Source organism: Eleutherodactylus coqui, chromosome 1 (assembly GCF_035609145.1).
Source record: "Eleutherodactylus coqui strain aEleCoq1 chromosome 1, aEleCoq1.hap1, whole genome shotgun sequence".
NCBI classification, from domain to species: domain Eukaryota; kingdom Metazoa; phylum Chordata; class Amphibia; order Anura; family Eleutherodactylidae; genus Eleutherodactylus; species Eleutherodactylus coqui.
In genome coordinates, this window is record NC_089837.1 from 61228697 (window position 1) to 61256077 (window position 27381).

Genomic DNA, 27381 nt, shown 5'->3' on the forward strand with positions numbered 1-27381 from the left:
ACTGCACAAATGTCTCCACCCTGTGCCAGTCACTACACTGATGACTCCACTTTGTGCCAGTCACAGTGCCAATGTCTCCACCCTGTGCCAGTCACTACACTGATGACTCTGCCCTGTGCCAGTCATTGCACCAATGTCCTCACCCTGTGACAGTCACTACACTGACGATTCCTCCCTGTGCCAGTTACTGCACTCATGCCTCCGTCCTGTACCAGTCACTACTCTGATGACTCCAGTCACTACACTGATGACTCTGCCCTGTGCCAGTCACTGCACCAATGTCTCCACCCTGTGCCAGTCACTACACTGACTTGTTTAGCCAGCAGTACTCAACATATAGATGAATAATTCAGGACTTTCAAGTCCATATGCAACGCCACTAATGATAGTCAGAACCTATGACTCACAGCCACAGTCCATATTATGCAAAAATGTTTGTGACGCCTATAAGGTGCAAAAAAAGATTCCTTCTTTTTTCCTCCAAATAAGCTTACATGGAGGAATAAAGAAGGAATCATTTTTTGCACCTTATATGCGTCACAAGCATTTTTGTATACTATAGTCACTGCACTAATATCTCCACCCTTTGCCAGTCACTACACTGATGTCTCTGCCCTGTACCAGTCACTACACTGATAATTTTGCCCTGTGCCAGTCACTACACTGATGACTCTGCCCTGTGTCAGTCACTACACTGATGACTTCGCCCTGTGCCAGTCACTACACTGATGACTTCGCCCTGTACCAGTCATTACACAGATGTCTCGGCCCTGTTCCAGTCACTATACTGATAACCCCTCCCTGTCCCAGTAACTACACTGATGACTCCGCCCTGTGTCAGTCACTACACTGATGACTCCGCCCCATACCAGTCACTACACTGATGACTCCGCCCTGTGCCAGTCACTACACTGATGACTCTGCCCCATACCAGTCACTACACTGATGACTCCGCCCTGTACCAGTCACTACACTGATGACTCCGCCCTGTGCCAGTTACTACACTGATGACTCCGCCCTGTGCCAGTCACTACACTGATGACTCCGCCCTGTGCCAGTTACTACACTGATGACTCCGCCCTGTGCCAGTCACTACACTGATGACTCCACCCTGTGCCAGTCATTACACTGATGACTCCGCCCTGTGCCAGTCACTGCTCTGGTTGCCTGTCCACGATAGAATACAATTTAAATTCATCACTCACATCCATAAAGCTCTCCACAATGCTGCACCTCCCCATATCTCCTCCCTCATTTCTTTCTACCACCCTGCCTGTTCCGTCCACTCTGCTAATGACCTTAGATTGCATTCATTTCTAATCTGGACCTCCCACTCCCGCCTCCAAGACTTTCCCCAAACCACTCGTGCGCTACCCCAGGCATTTAGGTTAATCTCCAATATCCACAATTTTAAGCATGACCTAACTCTTCTCCATTATTCCATGTTTACACCCTCTTTCAGAACCTGATCACAGTATCCCCCACACTCCATACTTCCTGATGCATTTCATGGCTGATAGCAGCTGGTGAGAGACTCCTGCTGCTGTATGTAAAATACCTTATTTATAGAAGACAGGTGGACCATTCTGCTGAAAAAACACTTGTACCTTTTGTGTCTCCCCCATTTCCTTATGGATTGCAAGCTCTTGTGAGTAGGCCCTCGCTCCTATTGTTTGAAAGCTTTTTTTAGTTTAAGGCAACATTGAGATGAACATATTTTAAATGGGTTGTCCGGTTATATACTACTGATGGCCTGTCCCTAGGATAAGCCGTCAATAGTAGATCAGTGGAGGTCTGCTGCCTGGATCCCCACTTAGCTGATTCACTAGGCCGGTCTGCACATGCACGGTGCTGATTTCTGCAGGAAGCCGACAGCTCTGTTCTCATTACAGTGGTGAGACTTGGTATTACACACAAAGTTCCCAATGAAGTGAACAGAAAGTTTACCTGCAATACCAATCCTGACCACTGCAGAGAAAATGGAGCTGTCTGCTGCCAGCAAAAATAATCTCGGTGCATGAGTGCTTTTAAAAACCACAGCATGACCTATTTTTGTCTATTTTTGCCTCCACATTTGAATTCATTAGTATTATTTTCTTTTGGGCAAATGTGCATCAGAATTTGCCCAGTAGAATATAAAACCAATGACAGAAAAAATGGAGGCAAAAACAGATCAAGTGCTGATGATACAAAGTTGTAATGTCATCTGTAACGTGTCCGTAATAAGGATCTGTATTACAGACGTGTGACAATACTCTGAAACTGGCCTAATACTGTCTGCAAAGTCTGACTTTGCCTATACAGGTTCCCTCTGATTTGTAAGGCGCTGCGGAATATGTCGGCGCTGTAGAATTAGAGATTATTATTACCTAATTGTAGTTTGAAAAAGCAAATTGTTTAGAACCTCAAAAATACTGTAAAAATGGTAAAACCAAGATTCTCTGCAGGTAGACGGTTTAATATTTTCCTATAGACTCTATTGTAACATTCAGCTACAGAATTCTTGAAAAAAAAAATCCTAAATAAGGCCGCCTGCAGACGAGCGGGCCGGATCCGGCAGCGAGAATTCTCGCCACGCGATCCGACCCGAGAGCCTGCAGGGACGAGCGCGTACTCACCCGCGCCTGGCGGCCCCGGCTCTTTCATGCGCCGGCTGCCGCGCAGCCGGCGCATGCGCAGACCGGAGCCGGCGGCTGGGTGAGTGCGTGCCCCGCAGAAAATTAGGACATGCCACGGTTTGTTTGCCGCGCGAGATTTCGCGCGGCCAAACAGCGGCCGTCTGCATAGGAGTGCGTATTTTAATGCACTCCTATGCAAACTTTCAGCGGCGGAAATCCCGCGGGAAATCCCGCGGCGGGATTTCCGCTCGTGTGCAGGCGGCCTAAAAAACATGAAAAATGTGCAAAACATGACGTGTTTTGAACAAGAGACTCTGTCCTCTGCTTTTAGCCCTATAAGCTAAGCTAATGCACTAAATGTAGGTGACCCGCTGAATCTGGGGATGGAAGTGTTATACTTATCTCCCCTGTCATTCCCCGGCATTCAATGCGTTGAGTGGTGCTGCTTAGTAGTCCACCTATTATAAAGTTAAAATGGGTGGACCAAATAGTAGTCCGGGGAACGACGGATGAGGTAAGTATACTTACACCCCCAGATTAAGCAGCCCTATAAACTAAGCTAATGCACTAATTGTAGGTGACCCACTGAATCTGGGGATGGAAGGGTTATACTTACCTCCCCTGTCATTCCCCGGCATTCAATGCATTGAGTGGTACTGCTAAGTAGTCCACCTATTATAAAGTTAAAATGGGTGGACCAAATAATAGTCCGGGGAACGACAGATGAGGTAAGTATACTTACACCCCCAGATATAGCAGGTCATCTACTTTCGGCCTATAAGCTTAGTTTATAGAGATAAAAGTGGCCTGAGAATTCATAATCTTATATTGAAGCGGTGTTCTTATTATATACATTTCCTTCCCAACTGGAGCAGTAGCGGTTATCAGCTGATTGGCACAGATCTGATTTTACAACACTAACAGCCGCCCAATAGCCGATTTGTCAGGGAGAAGATGCTGCTACCATGCAACCACTGCAGGGGAAATGTACTATTCTAGGATGTACGTATCATAGAGGCAAACCATGCGGCCAACAAACACCAAATCCTGCTATCCTGGGTACTAAAACCCAGAACATTAATAAGGGGCCAATTTTGATCTTAAACAAGGAGAAATGCAAAGTCCTACATCTGGGCAAGAAAAATGAAAAAAAGCACATACAGAATAGGTGGAATTAGACTAGGCAGCAGCACATGTGAAAAAGACTTGGGTATACCAATAGACCATAAACTGAACATGAGTCAACAATGTGATGCAGCAGCCAAAAAGGCAAACACAATTCTGGGATGTATTAAGAGAAGCATAGAGTCTAGATCCCGTGAGGTCATTATCCCCCTCTACTCTTCCTTAGTCCGCCCTCATCTGGAATACTGTGTCCGGTTCTGGGCACCCCAGACATCGACAAACTGCAGCAAGTTCAGAGAAGAGTTACCAAGATGGTGAGCGGTCTGCAAATCATGTCCTATGAGGAACGGTTAAAGGATGTGGGAATGTTTAGCTTGCAAAAAAGAAAGCTGAGAGGAGACTTAATAGCTGCCTACAAATATCTGAGGGGCTGTCACACTGCAGAGGGATCAGCCCTATTCTCATCTGCACAAGGAAAGACTAGAAGCAATGGGATGAAACTGAAAGGGAGGAAACACAAATTAGATATTAGACAGTGAGGTGATCAATGAGTGGTACAGGTTACCACGGGTGGTGATGAGTTCTCCTTCCATGGGAGTGTTCAAACAAAGGCTGGTCAAATATCTGTCTGGGATGATTTAGTGAATCCTGCACTGAGCAGGGGGTTGGACCCGATGACCCTGGAGGTCCCTTCCAACTCTCCCATTCTATGATTCATTGCTATGGGGCCCCTCCCTTCTATGTATGTCGTATTAAATGGACGACTTGAGTCTACTAGAGCAGCGCTCAATTTGCCTTATAAAGAAGGGTCCTAAGTAGGGGGCACCCAACTCTGGCATCCATATGCCTACTAGGGCACATGTACAAGGGTTGAATTAGAAAACCCTTTAATAGTACACAGTATAGCAAGAATAGGAGAAAGAGGAAAGTTGGACTATAACTGGAATTATATAAATGCTATACAAAATCCATTATCAAGCAGCTATGACTAAACTGAATGTGTGCAGTTATGGAACGTACCGCCATACAGTGCAATATTCATAAAGAGGTGATACTTCAATTTTACAATGTGAAGTGGACATAGACCATGGCCTTGTCTGAGGCTGCTATACTGCTCCAGTGCTGCCTGGTGGCAAATCGCACATGCCGAAGAGAACTCATGACCTTGTCTTTATGTTCCATTAGAGTAAAATTACATGCAAGGAAAAGTGATAAAACTTGATGAAAGAGCCCCAATAGGATACGTGCACTGACTCCTCAACCGCCATTCAAAGGGATACTAATCTTAATGTCTATCTCAGGCTCTGGCTACATCAACGTAGGGTTCCGGTCCATTGGGGGTTGTTGTATTCGTGATGGCAAGAAAAACGTATTCAAGGCACTCTAGCTACAAAACTAAAAAGGTGTCCACTTTTGCAAACAATTCTGCTTTTACTCCAATGCATCTGAAATAAGCAGTGACTCGGCAAATGGTCTTGCTCAAAAATCTCTTACCATTTTATGCACACAGCTCCTTTGCAAATGAAGCGTTGGCAGCGCTCGAGAGAGAAGTCACATGATGGGCGGTAAAGTTAGAGCCGATTATAGGAAGGAGGTGATTGAGGCCTACGGCTCTAGAGAGTTAACAGGGGTAACAGCGCCTGGGCCGTTGGGCGTCATGAAATAGAAAAGATGCCACTCCTAAGGAGTGATAGCACACTCCAAAATGCCGATCTGGAAGACCAAGTAGAGACATCGCTGGCAGTGACTTCTCTCGAGGGCTAATCGGAGCAGCTTGAAGCACATGCTAAATCATTTACCGTTCAGTAAAGTTCATATTTTGGAAGCAAGATGTAGTTGAATAGTATTACTTGGGACTTGAGAATCATGCGGTGACAGTACACCCTGACCTACGATTTCACCCAGTAGCTGCCCTGCCGTCTCCTGACCCTTTGTACTGGTGGCATTCCATGGTTCCTCCTGCTCGACTTCGAACAATGGAAGACCAATGCACTGATCCTGCGGCCTCTCTCCTGTATATCACTCCCTTCCATCTGTCCTTCCATCTACTGTCTATGGGTTATCAAGAAGAGAGAGTAGAGTAACACATGAATTTAGCAGGGAAGGGTTGGGGGGGGGGGGGGTAGCCTGGGCTTGTACCGCAGGTGGTGGTTGCCAGGAGGGATGCCAACAAGTCCCTGCAAAAGCCAAAGTAATCACCCCGATTGCACTTACCGTACAACACCTAGGCTATGTGCGTAGTATGCCATTGATTCAAAATGAATGACAATGACTGTCCTACACCAATAGTGTACAGATTATGGCACACCTAAACTATTAACCTAGCGTGCGGCTAGTCAAGTTGGCAAACGCTACATCTAGTCCAGGGCTAGGGCAGCAAACAAAACTTTTACCCAGGTGAAAGAAAATCCAGGTTTGACTGCTACTTCATCATCAGAGTGGATGCAGGGTTTGTTTGTAGTTTGTAAGTATGGAGAAACATAGATCTGCATAGGAGCTGTATACATTAAACAGTAGAAGACACTATCCTACCAAAAGTAATTGGTCACCTGAGCAAGAATCAAAAGCATATTTATCTTCCTATGTTAATACTTAGTGGGCCTCCTTTGGCACTAATGACATCGGATACTATCCGTGACATACTTTCTATTAATGCCTGATAGACTTCATATTTTTCTCCATTCATCCTGCAAACATCTAGTAAGTTCTCTCAACTAAGATAGATGCTGTTCATATTTCCTGACCCGACGTTCCAGTTTGTCCCAAAGATGTTCATGCAGGTTGGGACTCTATGCAACCGGTCCAATCATGGAACATCCATCTCCTCAAACCAATGTAAAACAATGTTGGATTTGTGATATGGTCTGTTGACTTGTTGGAAGTATGGCCGGCCATTCGCAGAGCATTGCCACATTGTCAGCAGCACATTATTTTTTTTTAGAATGTCAGGGTACAGCTCGGTGTTCATGGTTGCTGTCACTACAACCAATGGACCGAGACCATGCCACATAACACATCCCCGGACTATAACGGAAGCTCCACCGTACTTAACTGTATCCTCCACACCCAGGTACGTCCATCTGATTGGATAATGGAATGTGATTGGTCACTCCATAGAACATTTTTCCATTGCTCCACTGGTACAATGATGATGCCCCTTGCACCACTGTAGATAGAGCAATGCATCTTGTTTGAGAGAAATTAGCAGACATTTGCAGGATGAATGAAGGGAAATACCAGCTGAAGTGTATCAGACATTAGTAAAAAGTATACCACGGAGAGAATCCTATGTTATGAGGACCAAAGAAGCCCCACTAAGTATTAACCCTTTCCAATCCACTGTCTGACGTCTGAAGACATTATGATTTAAGGCTGTACAGCTCCTATGTTGGAAGACATCCGTCAGGGTTCTCTTACTGTATATTGCCTGCCTCTCTGCTGTCGGAGTCTATCCAACGTGTCACCTCATGCAGTACTGGCTTTAGCCAGCATCTAGCGCCGTTGTATAACGGCAGAAAAAGAGTAAGCCCCCTAGGAAAAACCAGGATACAAATTGTATTGGAAAGGGTTAACATATGGAAATAAATACTACTTTTGATTCTTGAGTCCAATTACCTTGGGTGAGATAGTTGTATTTGTAAATCCAGGCTATTCAAAAAGTTTCTTCATATTTGTTTCAGATACAATAGAGCAATACAAAAAGTTGCAAAAGTATACATACCCTTCACATTCTGTAAGACAATGCCATTGTCTAACTGCACCCATCGGTCACTCCGTTTAAGTGACCCGGTGCCGGACACTGCTTCTTCGTCTTCTCAGCCGAGCGGGGACAGTAAGTGATGCGTGAAACTACCAAGTTCATTAGACACAAATAAAATAAGTTACATCGCTTCTCACCTTGAAGCTGACCTTTCAGCTAATGAAAACATATGCATGTCTGTAAATTACGTACACCCTCGCTCTAGCACGCCACGTTCAATACTCACCTGCTGAGAATTTCAATCGAGGAGACTTAGAGATGGGCTTACTGCTTCTAGGCTCCGGAGTAAGGAGATTTAGCTAAATTGAAACGGTAAGTCTAAGCCTTCTGCAGTCATTTATGACATGTTACATGAACGAAGGGTTAACCGCGAACTCGGCCAATCGCTGCATTTCTACGGACGGTTTCAGCTTTCAGTCTGTTCTGTTGCTAGGATCGATCAATACAGGAATGATAGACTGAAAATCTCAGATCATACCTACGTACTCCGGAGAATCGATTTCAGCGAGATTAGAGATGTGGAGTACTTTACTAGCATGAAAAGTCCGTACAGGACGTCCTGAAATGCGTAAACCAACGCTAGAAGTGCTTCAATATGGGGCTCCTTTAATAAGTACAGGTCCAGCTCCAGATATATGTGAGCCTTTGGGTGACCAAGTCACAGTGGGTCCTCAATAGCCCAATCATTGGCTTGACAAGTGATCCTATAAACCCACATGGCCATGGGCAACCCAAAGCCAGGAGGACCAAGTGCTCCGGTTATGTTATGTTAGTGCTTTGGGAGACAATAGAGCATTTACAGTAGTCCTTTTATTGATGTACATGGGATCTGGGTGTTTTAAAGTTGAGTGTCCAAGGGTCGTTAGACATTTCTCACGTTTCATACTTGTGAGATATGAATTGACACTTTATTAGAGACACCCGACTGTTCATGATTGGAGTTTACCGGTATGAAAATTAGACCCATAACCCCGGATTACAGCCTAAAATCATGTGACAAGCTTTTTGTGGATCAATCTCAGTGTCAATCTACATTTGAATGTGAAAAACCAGCCATCTGAGCGACTTCCAACAAGGCCTGGTCGACGGTGCTAAATTAGCCGGGGCCAAAATTTCATACATTGCCAACTTTATGTGGTTTTCTTATGGGGAAAGTATACCAAGAATGGAGTGACTAAGGAAAAACATCCAGTGAAAGGGGTTCCTGCAAACAACTTGGTAACAAAAGGGGTCAGAAGAGGGTGTTAAGAATCGTTCTGAGGAACAGGTGGTGCACAGTCAAGCATATGGGAGCCAAATACAATGCTGGAGCTGTAACTAATGTGTCCAACTGCACAGCTCGTCATTCCTTAGCATGGATGGGCTACAACAGCAGACGACCAGCGCCGCTACTACAAAAGACACGACTGCAGTGGGCAGAGGCGTAACTTGAAGCTGCCGGGCCCTGGTACAAAACCTGTAACTGGGCCTTCAACTATAATGCTTTATTCATACTGGGCTCCCTATATGAAAAAGAGAGACCTGATGGGCCCCCCAAGGCTCCTGGGCCCGGGTGCAACCGCATCCCCTGCATCCCTTATAGTTACGCCCCTGGCAGTGGGGTAAAGAACACAAAAATTGTATCACTGAGCAGTGGAAAAACATCCCCTGATCAGATGAATCCAGATTTCTGTGCTGATGGGATTTCAGAATTTGGCACAAGCAGCATGAATCACTGACCCCTTCCTGTCAGCTGGTCAGGACATGTCAGCACCTCCATCTAATTCCAGCAACTACAAGAAGCTTCCTGTCCGCAGGGGCCGATATTCCTACAGGATGATTTCAGCACCTAGTGGAATATATACCATGACGAATTGCTGCGTCTCTGAAGACCAAAGTCCAATGCGCTACTAGATGGGGGTCTCTAATGAAGTAGCCATTCGATGCAGGAACAAAGTGACAAACATAAAAGCATTTTGAGCAGCTCTATGTTCCAAGAAACAAAGTGTTGAAAAAGTGCTTCAGAATCACGTACGAGTGTGAGGCGTTCTCAGTGTTGTGGAGCATAAAGGAAGGCTACATATGAATGAACAATGCAAAAAAAACACTTCAAAGGAACATAGGAGCGGTTCTCAGCCTTCTCAAGATGCTCTCTCAGTATTCCTCTATAGAGCCTTAGGAATACATCTTAAAGACTGAAATTAATAGAAGTGTAGGAAGTCATCTCTATACTCTTAGCTGGGCATACGCTGCATGAAAGCTATAGAGTCAAGAAGAGGACCACGTAGGGCTAAACTATAGTAAGCTTTCTGATGTTCAAAAAGGAAGGATGACGTAAGTTGCTCCATCAAGAACCAGAGGAAAGCCACATGCCTTGGCGAAATATCTACCAATCTACAGTTAGATGCTAACTAGATTAAGTACTTGGCATGGTTTCATGGTTTCGATTCCAGTCAAGTCTCTATTGACAAGGAGCTTGCATGGTATTCTACTGCTTATGTAAGATTTCTTTAGTAGTCCAAAAACAAATACGCTGGTATGAGTAAAATCGAAGGCTTTTCCAGCCTCCTCCTGGCATTGACTAACACTTATATCTTGCAATCCACTCTCTCCAATTGCCCCAATTATTTTACCACATACCCCCTTCAATGTAGCACTGGTTCTACAAACTGAGCTTGTTTTACTTCAAAGAGCTTCAGTTCTATCAGAGCTGCTGAGGTATTGTTCCATCTTCCTTATTTGCATAAATTACCCAGAGGAACATGCATGGCCTAATGGGTCTCCTCACTTACCTCTCAGGTGTCTTCTCACACCCCTTCTGAGTGCTTTCCTTGGGTAGAGGCGATGCCATCTCCTGACCCACTCACCTCCTAGGTGTCTCCACACACTTTTTGGGTGCTCTCCTTGAGGATAGACAACACCCCTCTTGACCCATATCAGAGCTACACATGTCAGTAGCACTGATACCGTAGAACCAGACCTACAGCCGTTTGAAGTAGGTCAGGAATACTAAATTTACCGCAGTCGTATCTGTGTGTAGAGTAAAAGTGGGTGGTGAAGAAAAGTGACCCCAGCACTCAAACAATGGAACTGTTATGAATGGTGGAGAGGAGGACACCCTACAAATACTACAATCTTGTAGAGCAGATATACTGTACTATACTTGTGCATTAATATTAGATGGGAAGACACTAGAAGAAGCTCTTAATATAGAATGTACAAAAAACACTATAAACTCCATTCTCAACACGCAGTAAAACTTTCTTTGGCCGTTTGCTCCTCATATTCCCTCTAGAAAGCTTGCTGGAAAATCATGTTGTGAGAACTGCGTAGTTGAGGAATGTGGTGGGCGTCTGAAGGAAATATGTATGCGGATATATTTTCTCCTACTGACTTGGTGGCTTCTGACTGTTTGGTTAAGCTTGTCATAACAGCCCCTTCTACCGAGTGGCCTTCACCATGTCCTCAAGGCTCATCAGATGCTGCATGGAGTGAACAGTCTTGAGTACTCGCGCTACAACTAACCTCTATGACGCATCTTCGGATCTTGAAGACATGTCAATGGAGTCATTTTACTTTGGGGTGTTTATAGTAGATGATTCATTGCATTTCCATAGGATATTACGGCTGGGGGAAGACAACTTGAACATTGTAGAAGGCAAATGTATGCCTGAGGACCAGAGGAAAGTAAATGGTCTTCATCGTGCTGCAGAGTACTGCTGAGTCTACGCATTACTGTACGGTACTGGGTAGAAATGTTAGTCAGGTGTGAAAAAAATGTAGCAAAGTAAGGAATTAGAAAACAAAAATAAAAGTGTCTGATTGGTCCCTAATTTCCCCCTCGGTGGGACAACAACCCCTAACCTACAGCCATTCTATCTAGTGTGATACATTGTAACAAACTATCAGGACAAACAGGAGATTTGCGATGCAGGTATAATTAGCTAACTAAACTAGATGGAAGTCCATCCGCCTCTCAGCTGTGAGGAGTGTTGGGTCTTCGTCCTGTGGCGTACCGTTCTTCGTTGGCATCTAGTATTTTGGCATCAATTTTACAGCGTTGCATCTGGCATGCATCCTTTAAAGCAATGCTCCGCAAGCAAAGATGGCTGCGCCGCTTCTCTGACTACCTGATGTACACTGCGTCTTAGTCTGGCACTACATGCTGCTCTGATTGGCCAGCACTGCTCATTAACGTAGGATGAAGAAAAAAACGGGACAAAATGAAACCATTGATTTCAATGGTTTCGTTTTCGCTATCGAGATTGACGCACGTTACTACTGCACATGCGAGAAAAGATAGGACCTCGCTCTATAGTCACGCTGAGGCACATGCAAATGTGCACATGCGTGTGTGAAGCCGCCCTAGGGCCTGCTTCACACAGGCGTTGCAGTGTGGGAAAGAAATCACAACATGTCCTATCTTTCTGCGTGCTCTCGTATCGCATCTCCCATTGTTTTCAATGGGTCGGCAGTACCATCGCACCACGTGCAATCCGATGAAAGGTTACCCCATTGAAAACAGTCTTCCGCCGCGACTGACAAATCGTTACTTTCTCAAAGTGATGTGTGGCTGTTTTAAATGTTAAAAAAAGCCTGACATCTGCAGGCAAATCACATGTTGGCGAGTGCGATATCGGGCCATGATTCACACTTGCCCATGTGAAGTTGGCTTTAGGATATGTTTAGATGTGGCAAAAACGTTGCAGAATTTCCATATTGTGTATACTGTAAAGATAAGCCCTCCTCCAAAATATGACACAATTATGCTTTTTTTCCATTCCACCCCAGTTAAAAATGTTTAAAAGTTACATTTTACAGTATATAAAATGATGTTGATGAAAAAAATAAAGAAGTTCTTATGGTTTTTTTTGAAAGTGGGGAGAAGAAAACAAAAATGAAACATGGCTTGGCAATTTAGGGGCTAATTCAGTTGTGTGGAACTCTATTGTGTCGAACTGGAAAACTTTATTGGCAACCTCTACTGTGTTTGAGTTTGCCTATTCTATTATGTTACGAGTTGGCATACTCCAGCGTTTTATAAGGCCACCCGTCACTAGGTTCATGATGCCTCAACCACGGGCAGCATGACCCCAGAAGAGGTTTGCCCATTGCCCCCATCTACATGTTATTCTGTAACTATATGGCCTTTCCAAATTAACACACTTTGAGGTTTGACTCACAATGGAGCTCCGAGTCATGGAGGCGGCCATACTGGCCTCTTCCTGCCGGCATCATGTAGACTGACAGCTATACGCAAAAGGGGAGAAAGCTGTCAGTCAACAGAAAAACGCATGCATAGGGGCAATGGGCATATCTGTCCTGGCCATGCAAAGCATGAACCACCTAGTGACAGGTGCCCTTTAACATGTTTGATATTCCAGAGCAATTGGCAAAAATTAGCAAAAAATAAAATTACCGAACTCGTATTGCACACAAGCTGTATGAGATACATTGCCGTATACCGGCACACAGGCAATTTGCATTTGCCCCCGGCACAGATTCGGGGACCTGCTTGAATAATTTCTACATGAACCTTATTAACATCAAGTGTCTACTCTTAAATTTGCTTGAAGACACCCAATGCAACGTCTGGGACTGAAGCTGTCGGGTTTCACTTCTCTCCTTACATTGTTGAGACATTCGTGCCAAGACAACTGGGAAACTCATCACTTACTGTACTCTGACACGACCTGACACTGACCGCAACATGAGAACCATAAATTCACAGAATAACTCCAACCCTGCAATAAAGGAGCGTCTGGGCAGCAGACTGGTCTGTGGAGGATCCCTCCGAGGAGAAGAACTCCTTGTACTTTCCATAAATCTAGAATCGTTTTAGAAGAAATGCTCCTTTGTAGAAAAAGGTGCAGCTCGTGACTCTTCATAATGAACGTGGACTGTATACAGTATGTGCGTGATGCCAAAGAGTGGGTCCATGTGCACAAGATACCAGCAAGCTTCCAATCATGGTGGACCTATAGTAGAGATACATTAGAGATTGTCCAATCCCAACTAAGTCTGTATAACTATAGTAACTCTCCCAGGCTTCACATTGTGTGGAACAACTTGGCGGTCCTTGGCCCACCACAGGATATAATCTCATAGGCATAACAATGTGATGCAGAAATGTCCGTATGGACTAATTGTGTCCCGTGTGGAAGGTTCCTTACTGTGGTGTAAGGGAATGGAATTGGCAAGCAGTGGTTGTCTATCAGTCAAGTGGTGGGAGAGGGATAAGTTAGCGTTTACCAGAGCTACTATTTGAAGGGTCTGGCGTACAATGACTATTATGGCAGTTTGCAATAGGCCATGGCCAAAAGAGGCCACAGACCCTGGGTCAAAAGTAGAATTGGGGTTGCCTGTGACTTTTATTATTGATGATCTATCCTCGGCATAGGCCATCAATAGTTGATTGACGGGGGTCCACCACTTGGGGTCGCTGCCGATCAACCAACTAAAGAAGCTACAATGCTTGGCTGAGCGCTGTGACCTCTTCTCAGGCCTGTAATGTCACAATCATCAGTCACATGGCCTGAGAGCAGCACATCAGCTATATAATACATGGCACTGTATCTGGTATGGACTGAAGGAGCTGCATCACTCATCTGAGCGTCACTGTCAGCTGATCAGCGGAGATACCGAGTGGTGGACCCCAACCAATCAACTATTGAGGATGTATCCTAAGGATAGTCTAGTGCCAGAAAGCCCCTTTAAGTGCATGTACAGGGTCTTCGTAAAAATACAGATACAGAGACTTACCTACTTAGACCTGGGTTTTGGATGTCGGTCTAAGCAAACTATGTGGCTAGTTACCAGTGACAAATGTATTTAGAGGTAGCAGTTGGAGTAGGTTTTTCCTGTAATCTACACCAGGCTGTACAGCCATGCCCTCTAAGACCCAAAAAGTCGCAACTTTCGATGTGTGTGCCAAAATTATGACTTTTGGTTGCCAGAATACTGGTGCCCAAGGCTCCTTAAATGCGTCCTACTGACTGTAGTTCATTATATCTACTGGAGTTACAACAACCATCCGGTTTTAGGACAAAATTCTGTCCCGGAGTCAGAGGGTATAGTATCTGCAGTTGGCGTTGGTGCCTCTCTAATATGCCTGTTCCAGGCCCTATTTTCAGATGTCCAAGATGGCTGCAGACATTTTTTTAATTACTTAATGCACACTGTGCACTGCTATCCGATTGGCCAGTGCTGATCATATGAGCAGTTCTAGCCAATACGACAGCAGGTATAGTGCATAGGTAGTCTAACACTACCAATGCATTGTGGAGATCAGGTAGTCTGGAAATTGTGTTGGCCATACTGGATGGTCAAAAATGGGACCGGCAGATCAGAAGGGTGGCAAAGAAGAACAACTGCAACTAATATACGCTCCTGCCGTAGTCATGGGCCACAATTTCATCCATTGCTTTAATAGGGGTCTGTGGGGCAACCATCCTAGCCGATGGGTGTGCCTGTTACTGCAGACAATTCCCATTCAAGTGAAGTGGGCTGAACTGCAATACCCGACACTGCCTATCAATAGAGATGACGCTATTTCTGGAAAAAGCCAATGCTATTTTTTATTTTTTTTTAAAGTTATTTATTTATGCACTAATGCCTGCTTTTTCTATAGTCCTGAATACTTCCATCTAACCCTGTTCATAGAAGAAAAAAGTGTGAAGAGCTAATGGTGCCGGCCGCGTCTATTTACTTCTTGTTAGTAACAATAATGGGCATTACCTGTTTTCAAGGTCATTGGTAATAATGGGCATTACGCCTGTTCCCATTTCGCTTCCGTACCTCTTACCCTATGGTTAATGGGCGCCGGCGGTCCGTTACTAGGCAGTCTATAAGAATGCTTGTTTGTCACATTCCTGGTCTTTTGTGTGGACCCTCACTCCTACACAACGGACGAGCTCCCCGCTGCCTTTGTATAAACACAGACCGAACAGTCGCCTTTTGTGTGATGCATTTGCTGGATACAACTTTGTGCCAGGTCAAATTCTTTGCAGAGCTAGTAAAGAATGGAAGCGGCGTACTAGCCGGGACGACGGAGTGTCTTTCTAGTGCTTTCGCGGCTATGGGATTTCATCATGCCACCCCCTTTCGTGCCAACGTAGCTGCCAGGTTTTGTCAGGTTGAATATATTTCAACAAGGCTCTTAATTCTCACGGCGTAAGTGCATGTTCAGTTCAGTGGATCACGCATTTAGCATGGAGGGGGGACGATGCAACCTACTTTACTATGCCACTGCTGAAGATGGCAGTTATTCTGTAGCGGTGATGTGCAAAAGGTGGCTTTTCAGCTATTGCAAAAATACAACTCCCAGCATCTGTCAGGGCATGCTGATCGTTGTAGTTCTGCAAAGCCCATATATTCATCATTGACATCACAGCAAATGATGGCATACAGTACATCAGACATTCTCCAGGTAGCATTCACCTAGGGGGGTCCAGAGCTAGAAGACACCTTGGTAGGTGGCATCTGTGTTCCAAGTTTTGCATCGGGGTCTAGGAGCTTTGTCTCAGCTAAAACCACCCTCAGATACCAATGCTATCTACTATACAGTGCTGGATGTAGCAAAACTCAGTTTACCAACATAGGAGAGTCGAGTTTGTCATCTCCAGCAAACTATATGTTGCCTGAGGCCGCTTCACACAAGCTTTGTGCGCGCCTGAGTGCTACGGTTTTGCAGAATGAACGATGCTTTTTTGCGCGCTCAGGGCATGTTCATTTGTACGCGGCAAACAATTGCGTATTGCACTCACATTTGCGTTACCCCCCCCCCCCGCAATTAACTTTTATGGGGACCCTTATCTGCGCATTTTCTTGCACTTTTTGGGCATGTTATTTGCATGCAGGCCACTACCACGCTCCGTTTTATGGGGCTATTTAGCCTAATACGCTCCAGATATGTTACTTTTTTAATGGAATTGCAGAGTGTATTGCGCATTAGCGCACTCCCATAGACTTCTATAGGGTCCTTAGGTGCGCAAAAGTGCACAAAAATAGGTCCTATTTTTTGCATGTTGGCGAAATATGGAAAATGAGAATAAACCCATTGATATAGGTTCTACTCTCTGCATATTGCGCATGCAATTTTTTTCACGCACAGATACGTAGGCAAATATGCCCGTGTGAAGGAACCCTTTTTGCTTCCTTTTCGCATTTTTAACACTTTTTCTGCAGACTTCAAAAAAGAAAAAGAAAAGAAGGGGGTTTAATTACTGTTTAAAACTCACATTGAAGTAAATGGGCGCGTGAAAAAATGGCGCATCCATGCATGCTGTACGAGTGTATTCCATTTGCTTTTCACACATCCATAGGATTTAATGGGTGATTTGGGTGCATTAAAGTACATGAAAATAAGGCATACTGGGATTTTTTAAAAGACGCACCATGGCGCATGTGAATGACTGCATGAGCATGAATGGCTCCACAACTCTCATGCAAATCAATGGGAGCTGCACTTATAACTGCAGGCCGGGGTCCCATTGATTTCACCTAATATGCGTTGCTCTAGCTGGAAGTAAAAGGACCTGCATGTACACAAATTGGCTGAAAGACGGAAATCGCACTGGAGGAGCGTCATGTGACCGGCTGTGAAGTCTCAATCATGGGTCAAAATCAGCAAGCAATATGCATTAAGAAATTGAAGTATGTGCTGCATATGGTACAAAGTGGGATGTGATCACCGGTGACAGCGGGCACGGCAGAGTTGTTGGGTCTTAGCGGACTCCAGCCCAGTTCTCACAGTGCCTACTGTCACTATACGGGGATGTTATACCCTTTACCTGGGGCTCCTATGGGAGCTCCTCCCAAATCGCACCCTCCACGACCCAACACACTTCACTGCCACCACTGACCATTTCTGAGAGGTGAGTCAGCCACTACGGTTCGGGGTTATGGGTCGCTTAAAGTGTAAAGGAAACTGACTAGGTAAAGTTTAGAGCAGAATTGTAAAAAGAGTTAGCAGTGCTATTATATAGACATATTCACAAAAGGGTAAGGAGCTACAAATACTCCTTAGCCTATGGAGTTGTTCCAAATAGTCCTGGGGCGAGGAGCACACGGAAAGGTGGGCAGGCCAGCATTCAGATGCAACTCCTGGGTCTGTCAATGGGGGAATATCCCCCTTTAGTTTTAAAGTCCATCGGGTTCCAACCTATGCCGCCCCCCTCGTGACATCTCCGAGGGTTGGCTAAGTAGATGCCCAGATCTACCTGATGGAAACCCAATTTAACATTGCAGCCATATTTCCCTAAGAGTCACTTCGATAGGGAAACTATGGTCGCCATGTTTCATATCAAGAATTTACCTACGCATGGATACCAAACATGCTATGCGGCAGATGATTAGCTACTCAGGTATGTGATTCTGTGGGGGCTGCACAGTGATGGGAATGAATGCACTGCGTCCATGGTACACTCACGATTTCGAAAATATAATTGCTGTTGAGCTGGGACCTTCGAATGATCCATAATACCCGCTAATAATCGTTTCATTGTCGGTGAAGGGAAATCGCAGTCAGCAAGTCTGTAGAATGTGTATCGGAGGGGTAGGGAGACAATGGGACCTCCTGTAAATGACTTATTTCATTATCACTACAACAAAGAGATTCCTAACTGGTCCCAAAAGGAACAAATGGGATCAAAGGCCCCGCTAGTAGAGGTGTGAAAGGCAGTTAAATGAATATGGATGATGTCTGCTTGGCAGTTTGCAGATTGACCCGCAAAGATGGGTGACAACCTACCTGTATCATTTCATCCCACACTGCACTTAGCCTCTTTTTTTGTAAGTCTTGGAAAACCCCTTTAGCTCCATTATCATAGTACTTATTACTTGTTCAGCTCTGCTACATCTGTCATCCTAGGCCAGCATAAACAAAAACTGCTGAGAGACATTTCTGGGTAATGGTGGAAACAAGAAAGCTGCATGCATAATTCTGCGTATAAAAGTTTTCACTCCGTGAACGACTTGACCTTTCGGCAGACAAGACGCGGGTAACAAGAGATGGATTTTTGCCTTTAACTGACCTGGAAGGCGTCCAACACGGAGGACATCTCTTACGGGGCTTTCTAAAGTACACATTTACATAAGGCTGGAGATTTATTTCCATATCACATATAGAGAAGACTTGATACTCGGCTCACAATACGAGACCTGGAAGCGTCTGAGCTTTCGGAATACTGAGCGATCGCGGTCAGCACGGTCAATTGGAGAAACTACATCCAGCGGTGGGTAATCAACAAGCTGGGAGGATGGGTGGAGGGCGGTAGTTAAGTGTTACGTGCTCCGCCGCGGTGGCTCTGGTATCCGATAGTTCAATAACCTGGTCAATGCGATATCTTCAAACTATTCCTCAAGTGTTTGACTCTAAAAGCACAATTGACTTTTCAATACAGGCGTCCGATCGAACGTATCAACTAACACTTATCTCAGTCAAGAATGCCATATGGGGGAAGAAATCCATATGGAAGAAAAGTGTCCCGCAGGCTGTGCAAGCCGGGACATTCACAGCAGAAGAATGAAGTAAAGGAAGCCACCAAAGTCAAGCAAAGAGTGACTGCAAAGAGTAAAGGGTCGGTGAACCCTCACGTTTTATGATGACTGTGAACCCGGGAGAATGGCCATAAGTACCAGGGTAGTAACGGGTAAAGCAGCTACAGCACCCAGCAATTAAAGGGCCTGTCTGCGGTGGGACATAAGGTGCAGCTACTGATGGCGATGGAAAGGGCCATCGCTTCTTGCATTCTTTCTGTGCTGTGACATCATATGATCACTATCTCAGCAGGGTGACATCATTATGTTTTTCTTTCCTGTGCTATGATGTCAGTGTGCGTGACAACCTTTTTTGTGTTCGTTATGCCTGTGCTTTCGTATAACTGTGTGCATCGTCCCACTACCGTGATATCACTGAGCTGATTATTTCTGTACTATGACATCACTGTGTACATTGTCCCACTACTGTGACATCACTGTGCTTATTATTTTTGTACTGTGACATCATTTACATTATCCCACTACTGTGCCATCACTATGTCTATTGTCCAACTACTGCAACATCACTATGATCATTATTTCTGTACTATGACATCACTGTGTATATTGTCCCACTACTGTGACATCACTATGTACATTTTCCCACTGCTATGACATCACCATGCTTCTTATTTCTGTACTGTGGCATTGTTGTTTATATTATCCCACTACTGTGACATCACCGTGCTGATTATTTCTGTACTATGACATCACTGTGTACATTGTCCCACTACTGTGACATCACTGTGCTTATTATTTTTGTACTGTGACATCATTTACATTATCCCACTACTGTGCCATTACTATGTCCATTGTCCAACTACTGCGACATCACTGTGATCATTATTTCTGTACTATGACATCACTGTGTATATTGTCCCACTACTGTGACATCACTGTGTACATTGCCCCATTAACTGTGCCAATATTGTGCTCATTATTTCTGTACTTTGACATCATTTACATTATTCCACTACTGTGACATCACTATGTACATTTTCCCACTACTGTGACATCACCGTGCTCCTTATTTCTGTACTGTGGCATTGTTGTTTATATTATCCCACTACTGTGACATCTCCGTGCTCCTTATTTCTGTACAGTGACATCACTGTACGCCTTATCCCACTATTTTGACATCACTGCACATTCCTCCTATGCTGTGACATCACTTTGTGCATTAAGGGAATCAAAATTATGATAAGCATTTCATGTCCTGAACTGGCTGATAAAGGTGCTCATGGAAAAGTAGGGCCCCACTCTAAGCTTCGCTATAGAGACCCATAAATACTTGCCATACCCCTGCCAGGGATAGAAGGAGATAGATACAACAATACAAGAGATAGTTCTTGGAGAAGAACTCAAATTGATGGTGATCAGAATTAAAGAATTGTCCAGAATAAGAAAAAAAGTGTCAACTTTTTTTTAAACAGTGCCACCCCTGTCTACAGGTTGTATGTGGTATTGCAGCTCTACGTTTTCACTTGAGCGAGATATGCTGCAATAGCAGAGACAGCCCATGGATACGAGTGGGACTGTTTGTGCAAAAACAAAAGCACCTGAAGCAGGCATAAGGCCGGATTCACACAACCGTATTTGCACGCACATTTGAGCGTATTCAGTGTGCGCAATTCAGTCGTGCAAAAAATACACAGCGCGCTCTAGAGGACATTTTGAACTCATGACACTATTGCATCGATGCGTTTTGGGGTTTTTTTTGCACATGCAATTGTGCACGACTTGTGAGCGCAAAAAGTACAGTAAAATATGCCGATGCTCAAAAATACACAACGCGCATTAATCAAAAATGTGCGCAAATACTGTTATGCTCATGTGAATCCTGACTTCTGACTCATCCTGTATGGTTGTGTTTGAGATGCCACGTGTAATAAATGATATATAGACCAATATATAGAATAAACATACATGCACATCGGAATATCGTAAGAAAAACGTCCGAGTACGGCCATTACCTTCTCTATCTGTCCAATGAGAGGATGTGGCGTTATCCAGGATGGAGCGCTCGCCTATATGTCCCTACTGCAATGTATTAATGAGGAGATCTTCTGGTCGCTGGAAGGAAGACACAAGGAAGGGATATAAGTCTGTGTAACGGGACGGCATCACATAATAATCAGCAGGTCATTCATAAAGGCTCAGCCGGAATGCCAGATAACATATTAAATATTGAATATATAGTAAAACATATTTAATAATTACAAGTAATAATAATAGAAAATCATCCCATTCAGTCATTGCTTTAGTTACATAATACACATAAATATCACCCAGCTTTCCAAAAGTAAGTCTGGGAAAGATGGGTGATTCTTGACAGAACAGGGACTATTCATAGACAGTCTAAGCGGCTGGTTTTACGATGGTACAGAAGTGTTATACTGTAGCACTACATGACTAAGCTGCATTGCCATTCAGGAGTCTAGAAAAGCTGGGTGATCACCCCGTGTGACGTGTATTGGTGTCACCCAGCTTCCCCAGGAAAATTTTTTTAGAGAAGGTCGGCTTCACACTGGTGCATTTGCGCACGCAGTACACAGAGAAAACAACTCATTGATTTCAATGGGTTCGTTCACATTTCTGTACTTTAAAGGGGTTTTCCCACTAAAGAGATATATCCCCTATCCCTGTGGATAAAGGATAAATGACAGGCTTGTTGAGGGTCCTAAGACCCCCAGCTATACCAATGATGCACCTCGAATGCCCCATGTGAATGAGTAGTGGTGCGCACATGTGACCCTCATTTCATTAACCTCTATGGGACAGAAGTAGATCGATGCAATCAGCTATCTCTGTCCATCCCCTAGAAGTGAGTGGAGCGGTGGTCACCAATGTTTACCACCAGTCCATTCACATGGAGTATTTGTGGTGCATCATTGGGATAGCTGGGGGTTTCAACAGTCAACCCCCCAGCAAATCAGACATTTATCCTCTAGGGGACACATGTTTTCAGTTGGGAAATATCTTTGGGGCTGTGCCAAATTATAAAGGTGTCTCCAAATCCAAAGAACAGAGGATAGCTATATGATCAGTGGAGGCCCAACCACTGGGACCACCAGCGATCCTGAGAACGGGGGTCCAGTTGGTCACCTCGATATACTGCCACTCCATTCACTTCAGTAGCACCACCGGAGATTACCAAGTTCAAGCACTTTGGGCAATCTCCGGTGGCATCATTGAAGTGAATGGAGTAGCAGCATTCTCGTATGATGTTCACTCCATTCACTCAAAGATCAATCAGACCCGAAGTCTCAGGATGGGTGGGGGTCCCAGCATTTGGAGCCCACCAATCATAATCTCCTACCCTATCCTGTAGCTAGGGGAAAACTTTAAAACTTGGCACAACTTCTGGAGTTGAGCTTCCATGCTACTCTGAATTCACGGACAAGTGTGGCGCCTTTTTGGGATGAAAGCAGCCATGCAGTTCAAGTCGTGGATAAGTTGTCCACGACTAAAAAACATGGCTGTTTTCTTGTTTTCCTCTCAAAAACTGATAAATCAGTCCCAGACCAACCCCTTGTGTTCTACGATGTGCCCATTATTAATACATTAGTTAAGAGTGGGTCATTTTTAATGCAGCCTCATAACATAAAGGTTGCGATGCCCAATCGGCGCGGCTGTCCGTGGGATGAGTGGCAGCGGTGTTTATTGCGCTTTAACAAGAGATTAGTGTCGCGGGCACAAAGCGGCATTTTATTTTTAGTATAACGCGCCTGGACACTTGTTTATAGTCTGTCTGCGCCGCACTAATATTATTTAGTATTTAGAGATAAAAGACAAAGAAGCTTTAGTGCTGCCAAAACAAATAATCCCGAGCACGTCCGTCCTTATCACAGCTGTGGAGGAAGCACAGTATTCCCTCTGGTTCACTGATTCTCTGCTAGCTTAGTATGGCTCAATCCGTCCCAAATAGCAGAAAAAGAATCCCGGTATCCGTATGACATAGAAAGCGCGTCGGAGCGCCCTCCGAATTAAGGGTAGGGCACTATGGTTGCCTGTGAGTTAGGGTAAACTGGTGGCATTACCACAGCTCAATGGTTTGCCAGGAAAGGTTTTGGGCGCCCAACTACCTAGAGAACAAGGGTCTCCCGATCCACCGTGTGATCTTAGTTCAGGTCTATGGGAGTTCTAGAAAGAGACGGGCAAGTTCCATTTGTCAGGCATTCATGGTGTATCCTGAGATGGGAGGATTGAAGACCTCTTTAAATGTGTTTTCCATGACTAGGATATTGATAATCATGGGTCCTGGATTTGATCAGCTGTCCCACCGTGTTCCCCATCCGCTAACTCCTTTCATCAGCACTAAAGGCAGCCGTATGGTCACAATGACGGGACGTGAGCAGCACACAGCGTAGCTTACAAAAAAAGCATTGTTGTCAGCAGCACATCCCCCCTGCATGAATGGGGGGTGTGCTGCCTACGGTGATGAAATTCTGTGTGGACGGACGATCCTATGGATGATTATTTGTCCCCTGATGGAGCCTGGAAGACGAGCGCTGATCACATTGAGCCAGACAACTCAGTGCAAAATGACCCTTAGGCTAACTTCACATGGGTGAGCGCGATATGTGGTCGTGAATCTCGCCCGCAGATGGCGCTTGCCATCCATGTGAATTCCCCTAGCATGTAAAGCGTTTTAATGTGAAAACAGTCTTGCATCACTGCGGGGATGAAGGGAATCCTCCGATGCGGCTGTCAAAGCCATGGCAGTGGATCGCAGAGTTCCCCTGTTGCTTTCAATAGGGCGGCCTGCTGCCGACGGCCCCATTGAAAACAATGGGGCTGCAATGTGAGATCATGCAGCCAGATGGAACATGCAGCGATTTGTTTCTCACAGAGCATCACATCACGGTGCCATGCGGGAAAACATCGCTCATGTGTATGAATGACCCCATTCAAAAGAAAAGGTTTCATAGTTGTGCGAGATTTGAGCGTCTCAAAACCCATAAATCTCGCGTGATTTTCTCAGCCGTGTGAAGCCGGCCTAAATCTACATTTTTATTATACTTTTGCTATGTTGGCACTAAGAATTGCAGATCTAGTGGAACCGAGTTAGTTCATACTGCTGAATTGAGTTTGTCATTTGGCAAATTTCTAGATAATATCATATATCACCAAAGCTACAGTAATATGACAATTTAGCTCTTCTAAGCGCTGGCCTTAAGTTACATGGCACGCTCTGCTTTTTTTTTTTTTTGCATCCCCAAAAAGAAAAATAAACATATATTGTACTGATAGGCAGTCTGCTTGTGTTCTGCTATTGTAGGAAGCAGCAAGATAGCAGCTCAGTAAATAAATACTATAGCAGAACCAAGCTCATAATATAAATACAGCACCAGAACAAAGTTCATAACATAAATACAGAATTGGAAGTAATATAAATACATAATTACAGCACTAGAACCAAGCTCATAACATGAATACAGTACCAGAACTGAGTTCATAACATGAATACAGCACCAGAACAAAAGTCATAAGATAATTAAAGCACTAATATCAATCGCATAACATAAATAGAGCACCAGAACCAATCTCATAACATAAATACAGTACCAGAACTAAGTTCAAAACATGAATACAGCACCAGAACAAAAGTCATAAGAGAATTACAGAACTAATATCAATCTCATAACATAAATAGAGCACCAGAACCAAGCTCACAACATAAAGACAGTACCAGAACCAATCTCATAACATAAATACAGTACCAGAACTAAGTTCATAACATGAATACAGCACCAGAACCAAAGTCAAAAGATAATTACAGCCCTAATATCAATCTCATTACATAAATACAGTAACAGAACTAAGCAACCACATTGTGGGGGCTTCGGCAGGCTGCCAGGGGCACCACAGAGCATCAGAGGGGAGGAGACTTCTTCAAGCGGAGGATGATTTATGTAGCGCCACAAGATGCTGCCACATGAAGGACAAGGATCACCTGGCCAGGCGGTCCTCCAACAGGCTGGTGGCTAGAGTAGTTGAGGGCCTAATATTGCTAGCCGGTAAGCTAAGAATAGGCAATGGGGCCAGGCTCCGACAACCTCTTATCCATATAATACGCAATAACCATGTTCTACAATATTACCAAAGACATCAAAATCTTTTTTTAGCCCCAGAAATACACAGTGAGACACATTTGGGTTGTAAAATGGAACATTATGTCCTGCTCGGTGTTACATTTTGTATTTAGTGTGCAAATGATAAAAGACCACACTCATTTCGCAGCCGGCAGCGTTCCATATTCTTTTCAATAAACCCCTTTTCATTACAATGAATTTTATCATCCGTCATGAACGGACCGCGGAGACAGCTGCGGGAGCCGCACACCCATCCTCCCCTTGTGCACCACCTAGAATGAGGGCTCAAACAATGCATTTAAATTTGACAATTTTCCGAGATCAGAAGGTACGGCCACGCGAAACGCGCGGAAAGCGAACTGAGGTGACGGAGGTAAATGAATACACAAGGAAGCCTGGTAAATTGTCCTAATAGCACGGAGCAGAACATGAATTACGGGAGCAGCAAATATATTCTTTTGTAGCATATGTCTATGTCTTCCAGGAACGGGGACATGATGTGGGCCAGACCTCTATTTCTATGCTAAATAAGTTAAAGCCGTAAACATGTATATCTTAGTTGATATTTTCCGTGCTTGGAAATGTAAGCATATGGTAGTTTGCCTTCGCTTGGGCATGGAAAAAAACATCTTCAAGAACCCACTTGACTGCCAATATCAATTTGGCAAAGCAGTAATTTCAGATAAATACAGTTAATGAGATGTATGTACTGAGTATGCATTAACTACTGAGACTTTAATTATAATTTATGGTTCACCAAAAGCTTATAATTTCAACACAAATGTTCGGGGAAGAGTGCTCTCATCATTTATTATACACTGAATGGCCACTTCATTAGAGCTACGCATCTAGTAGAGCGTTGGATCTACTTTGGCCTTCAAGGGAACCTGTCGTCAACTTTGAGACCCATAATGGGCCTCAAAGGTCAAGGAACAAGAAGTCCATGGAGATGTGTTTCATATGGGTTGTCCCATTCAAGCGCTGTGTCACCGTGAAGTTGGCGCATACATACAGCATGACTCCTTTCAGTTGGGCCTGGGCAAATGCATCTCCATTCATCTCTATAGGAGAGCATGCACACAGGGCCACCCATCTAGTAGCACGTTGGATCTCCTTTGGCCTTTAAGGGAAGCTGTCATAAACCTCAAGACCCATAAACTACGTTCTGAGGCTCAAAGGTCACGGAACAGGGGGTCCATGGAGATGTGTTTCATACTCCCTGAGAGTCCCATTCAAGTACTGCATCCCTGTGAAGTTGGCACATGCATACAACATGACTTATTTCAGTTGGGCCTGGGCAAATGCATCTCCATTCATCTCTATGGGAGAGTACGCATACAGAGCTACCCATCTAGTAGCACGTTGGATCTTCTTTCACCTTCAAGGGAACCTGTCATCAACTTCGAGACCCATAAATTACCTTATGGGGCTCAAAGGTCAAGGAACAAGGGGTCCATGGAGATGTGTTTCATACTCACCAGGTGTCCCATTCAAGCGCTGTGTCACCGTGAAGTTGGTGCATGCATACAGCATGGCTCATTTCAGTTGGGCCTGGGCAAATGCATCTCCATTCATCTCAATAGGAGAGCATGCGCACAGAGCCACCCATCTAGTAGCACGTCGGATCTCCTTTGGCCTTCAAGGGAAGCTGTCATCAACTTCAAGACCTATAAACTACCTTATGAGGCTCAAAGATCCAGGAACAGGGGGTCCATGGAGATGTGTTTCATACTCCCTCAGTGTCCCATTCAAGCACTGTGTCCCTGTGAAGTTGGCACATGCATACAACATGACTTATTTTAGTTGGGTCTGGGCAAATGCATCTCCATTCATCTCTATGGGAGAGTACACATACAGAGCTACCCATCTAGCAGCACGTTGGATCTCCTTTCGCCTTCAAGGGAAGCTGTCATCAACTTCAAGACCCATAAACTACAATATGGGGCTCAAAGGTCAATGAACAGGGGGTCCATGGAGATGTGTTTCATACTCACCAGGTGTCCCATTCAAGCGCTGTGTCCCCATGAAGTTGGCATGTGCATACAGCATGACTCATTTCAGCTGGGCTTTGCCAAATGCATCTCCATTCATCTCTATGGGAGAGCACCTGCACAAAGCCACCCATCTAGTAGCACGTTGGATCTCCTTTGGGCTTCAAGAGAACCTGTCATCACCTTCAAGACCCATAAACTACGTTATGGGGCTCAAAGGTCAAGGAACAGGGGTCCATGGAGATGTGTTTCATTATAATTCTACGTGATGTAGA

At 44.6% G+C, this 27381-nt stretch overlaps 1 protein-coding gene across 1 annotated transcript in view; it reads right to left on the minus strand.

The window, feature by feature from the left end:
- The window catches only part of KLHL29 (kelch like family member 29), an 853771-nt gene that overhangs the window by 690791 nt on the left and 135599 nt on the right, over positions 1 to 27381 (minus strand). The window contains exon 2 of the mRNA XM_066589171.1: positions 20994 to 21093. The gene's annotated coding sequence lies outside the window, so the exon portion shown is untranslated. The remainder of the gene's footprint in view (positions 1 to 20993; positions 21094 to 27381) is intronic.